This window comes from Priapulus caudatus, unplaced genomic scaffold (assembly GCF_000485595.1).
Source record: "Priapulus caudatus unplaced genomic scaffold, Priapulus_caudatus-5.0.1 Scaffold59, whole genome shotgun sequence".
Taxonomy (NCBI): domain Eukaryota; kingdom Metazoa; phylum Priapulida; class Priapulimorpha; order Priapulimorphida; family Priapulidae; genus Priapulus; species Priapulus caudatus.
This window is the reverse complement of record NW_014577120.1, coordinates 298453-303811: the sequence shown is the minus strand read 5'-3', so window position 1 is coordinate 303811 and position 5359 is coordinate 298453.

Genomic DNA, 5359 nt, shown 5'->3' with positions numbered 1-5359 from the left:
CGCACGGGCACGAATCGGTTTGCTGTGATATGAATGCCATGGCGTGTTCGCGCTGCGATGCCAGTTGCTGGGTGGCGGTGGTCATCGCAAGTGGCTCCGAGTAGTTCCGATGTATGCTTTAGCCGCTTACAGGGCAAGGGGCACGTCGAGTGCTAGGTACGGGGCCGTGCACGTCCGCGGCCAGTAGTAAGCTCCGAGCCACTAAGGGGGCGACCTAGCATGTACTCGACGATCCGGAAGCGCAGCAACACGCGATTCTAGGGTATGCATGCGTCGACCTGCTTCTGGATATAGATGTGTTCTGCTTGGTATTGTGTTTGTGAGGGCATGTTACATCGGCCGTTGTGGTGGCAGGGGCGCGTTGAAGTCCAGAGAGCCATTGTGGCATGTATAGGTTACTAAAAGCTGGTAAAGCACGTCGTTTGTTTAATTATTTATACCCAACTTGCGCGAGAGAGTCAGTAGTGCTACCGTCGTCGACCATATGTTGGCGCTAGTAATGGCGAGACATCTTTTGAACCACGGGAAGTAAGTTTTCACTTGTGGAACGGCGACGTAGTGCTGTTGTACTATAATCGCGAACTGTTCATTGTATCTTCTACAGCATCTTCTGAGACACACAGAGGAGCCCGATAACCAATGGCAAGGAAAGTGCGAGTAGCGACACTCACAGAACTTGGTTTCTGATAGGGCGCCGGGCTGGACATCTCCGATGCTTGGATTGGTCCTGATGTGATGAGTTATTATAGCGGCGAGACTTGTCTGGCACAAGTGGCGGCGTGTTCGACGTGCTGTGTGGCTGCGAATATTAATGGTGAAGTGCGCGGCCAGTGGCTGTTGGCACACGGGACCACAACGGTTGGTACACCCCCCCTCCAAGAGCAGGATCCACACCCAACAGTGTCCTGCCTGGTGACGAGCAGAGTTGCAAATAATAGTAAAGCAGGCCGCCCCCCAACATTCTTGCATCTGCGGACCCAAACTTTTCAATCTCACTCACCTCTTCTACCCGCGCCTGGCTGCGCCTTGTTCACGCTCTCGCACTCTCCCGTCGGACACCCCCCGTAAAAATATCACCCAGCTTCTTCAAGTTTTCTCTGGGTCCGAAATGGAACATTTAAGCGTAAGATAAAAAATACCCATTATAATTAATGTCCTTATATCTTGATAGTGAGAAGGTTAACTCAGTTAGTAATAGCCTTGATCATAATTTGATTGGGGGTCAAAATCGTATCGCACTAATCGCCTATCGTAAAATGTTAAACGAGCTGCTGGGGAAAGTCGTCCGCAATTGTGGATCAGAAAGCAGTTGACTTTGGAGATATTAATCAGCAGCGTTCACTACCCAATTTACACTGCCAGCGCAGTCACGCGTGAATCTTCTACAGCCAATGCACGTCATTTCTATTTACTAACTGGTTGTCTAGTCGCTTTCCCGGACGCGAATGTGCCATGGCACCTTGTAAGGGTGCTTTTTACCTGTGTACTGCACAGCCATTGCCATTGGCCATTTGCCATGATAGACAAAGTGTGTTTATTATAACTACCAGGCGATTATAGACTGGTTGTACTTGAGGCCGCACAGTGCCGAGGGTCGGGAGGCCTCTGACCGACGCTTATTATCGTCTGGTGCGAGTCTGTTATTTTAAAAATTGAATGTACTGATAAGATATCCGTGTATATGATACGTTATGTAATTCTGCTCGGTCCCTTCTTAGAACTAGATTGTTGCGTCTATTGAGCAAGGATGTCGTTCGGCGCGTAGATGTCACGGTGTAGGGTATCACTACCACGTGTTCGATTAACACCGTGGTGCAGTCTAATGTGGTCGTTAGTGCCGAGCCACCCTAGCGGCAGCGCCTACGCGTAGCCTATCTCCTTCGGCCATCCCTGTCACATGTTTTGTGTTTGTAATCTATTCCAGCGCTGCGTTCCATCGCAAACACAATGTAATTCGATTAGCCGCGACCGCGAGTAACGTCATGTCGCTGGATTGCATTGAAATTTTTATTCTGAAAGTTCGATTCAAGGTCGAACAGTAAGATTTCCATCCTACATAGTCATACTCGATCTTCACTGCCGGACGTTTTCGAGCAGTGCGACAAAGCGTGTTGATTTTCAACCGCCACCACAACGGCAAGAGTCGGCTGATTGCGGTGATCTGCGCCAGAACGAACAGAATCGTTAATTCCACATGAAAATTACGAATGTGAAGCTTTGCCAATAGAACTGTAATCCGTCAACCAATATTTAATTATGAGCCTACCTGTATGGCACGTGTACTCTGAGTCGTATATGGGTTTTGAAATGTTTGAACGGTATGGTAATACGTGGTTGGCCGAATGGACAGAGTGTGATTCACTCTGCTGAGGGCTGCAGGCTAGGTCCTTGGTTTGCAGCTGGTAATCACGGAGAGGCGCAGGTTACAGTATGTCTGTACAGTTTAACGACTTAAACAATTGGTTGACGAATAGAGTTGGTTATCCTGTTATGGGATCAGGCGTTAGTGGATCCTTGGCGCGGGCACAGGCGTGTTTTAGTCTGTTGCCGATACAGCGATGGATCTGGTGTGGTTTATGTATATTTTCTTCACGTCCTCGTCGAACCGAATCATTCCATTTTAAACCGTTCGAGAGGATTGTTACTGATTTTACAGTATGTGCTAGTGTGACGCCCATGTATATTCCTAAGAGGAGAAGAGAAAATAGAGGAAATTTGATAAAACTCAGCTCCACAAACAGCGCTTGTATTGCCTGTGTGTTTATATATTACATTTATAGGATTTTATTCCGGTTGGCTATATGTTATTTATATACTTAAATAGATATTAATGTATATATGTGATAGTAAACTTTGTGAAAACACTATCTGGTCGTACATAATTGATTTCTGTACCGCTGCTAGAACTTTTGGATAGGAAAAGTGTAAAGTATGTGAGAAATGACAACACACAAACACTAGCTACATTGAGAGAAATTCCCTCTTCACCTGTTACTCACTGACATCATCTGCATAAGTAAGTTTACTATTCAGGACAGCTTACCCATATGTCATTGTCTGTCTGTCCCATAGCGGTTCGGTCCCAGAAAACTTTTTCCTGGAGGTGGACTGTCACGCTGAAATCCTCGAAAGCCGGAAATATAAATCACAATAAACTATACAAAGCAACCAAACTGCATGTACAAGCCGCGCTGATTAACCAGCATCCGTGCAAACATGCTTCTCTTAACAAATTACCCGCCCCTCGAGACATGGGTCCACGAGGGAGCAACAATGAAATGACCACACACCATCACCCATACCCAGGTTCCTTGGTTGAAGGCAGAGGATCTGGAAAGATTAATAGTACAGCCAGGCCTGGAACAGAGATACCAACAGTATGGAGCTTGATGATGAGGATGATTGCATCCAACGACTCGAGCGAGTTTATAGATATTGTCGGCAATGGGTGTTCGCGTCTCATACGATGGCGTAAAGCGAGTCACTGAGATGTGGTCATGCTATGCAATGAGGTGAGATATTCCATCTGCAAGCTCATACCACCTGTGATAGAAACCTTTTTCGTCGCATTTTAAAATATTTTTTTAATATTTTTTTTTTACTTGTTTATTGCAGAACAGAACATTTCAGTTCAACTCATTATTTTTTTTGGTAGTCATTATTATTTACTTATTTTAGTTATGATTATTTATTCATAATTATTTATCGGAGTATGTGTGGCAATTGCCCGAAAAACTGGTAAAGGTGACCTTGATCCGCTTCGTTAATTAAGCACCGAAATCATCTGGATTAAAAAGGCAGGCTGGCGAGATACCACCCATCCTCCGCGGTCTGCCCAGTTATGCTACTCCCTCCGATGCTATCCTCGGGAGACTATCTCATCACCATCCGCCCACGGGGCCCGTCGGGCCGCGGACTAGCTATGGCGGACACATTGCGTGTCTGTACTTAGATTATTCAAGAGGAGGTCAAAATAGATGCGGAGGAAACGCCTCCCATCGTCTCCAAATCTGCCAAGCCGCTTCTCTGGATTCGATGCGCGAGACAAGTACCCTCTACATTCTCTACCAATGCTGGACCCACAGGGGACGCCAGCAAAGGAGGGTTACCTCATCTATTAAAACTACTTAATAAGACGAGTAAGTATGGGATGCAGTACCTATGAAAACTGGGATGTCTGGTATTCTTGTGAAGCTAGAGGAGGACTGCATAGGATATTGGTGCAAGCAAATAGTGATAACTCTTCGTTCCCCTCAAAAGGCAGAGGGCCAAGTAAGAATACTATAATGCAGTGGTAACCCTGGCCAAAAAGGCTGTTGAGGTGGTAATTTTGTGTTGTTGGTGTGTCGGAGTTTTCGAGGGTGCGCTAGCAAAGCGATATTTTGGGGCCCGCTCCCGGGCCGCCTCAGGAATTTGTTGTTGGAAAGAAAGTTGGTGGTCAGATTTGGTGGCATTTCTTAGAGGTATACTGTGCGCATGTTTAGGTTCGAATAGATAGTCGGTATTGTAATTGATGGAAGAGCGACAGGGATTTCGTCAGCCGAGGGGCGGTGTTCCTTGGACAAATTTCGTGTGTGCGTCGGTCTGGAGAGGATGTTTTGATCGAGGCGGCCCGGCCCTCCGCTCGGTTCAATGTCAGGGTAAAACACTGCTATGATTTGTTAGGATGGATCTGACTGAACTCCCGTACGCTGCACGTGGACAAGCTTATGTGAGATTACCATAAATAAAGAATGAACTTCCCAAAGACCATTCTTCTTGAGACATTCCGGCTTTCTTGTTCAGGTATCTTATCACCTCTGGGCTAGGTGACATCAGTGGCGCTACCAACTGCTTCTAAACCGACTTAGAAACAATATCCTTTTTCTATGACCAGTAAAATCACAAGCACCTGAACAAATATCAGCCTATGTGTATTTATTTGCTCCATCCATTTTCTTCAACTAGACATGACTAGAAGGTTCCAATCAACTGCACTACGCCATTGTTCTTCCCCCAAGTGTCCAAATCGCCAAGTTCATTCTAATATACAATTCATCAGCTGTACGCTTTGGCTAACCCGTGGTTGATTTCCGTATGCCACAGGTTCCGAAAGGATCGTTGTCGTGGATGGCGCCGTGCGCTCCGTATGGCTCTGTAATCTAACAGCTCGTTCTCCTCGCAATTCGTTAACGATGGTGTTGTGCGCTTCACTCGGCCCGTGTCGGCAGCCGTCCCTGGGAGAGCACCTGCAGCTGGATGCTGTCATGCTCCGTTTGATACCCCGTCGGAGACACCACACATCACCGTTCTTGCCAGAAATGCGATGGCCACCGCTAGATCCCAGGTCATATCTGGTGCCGGCAGTAATAAGAAGTAT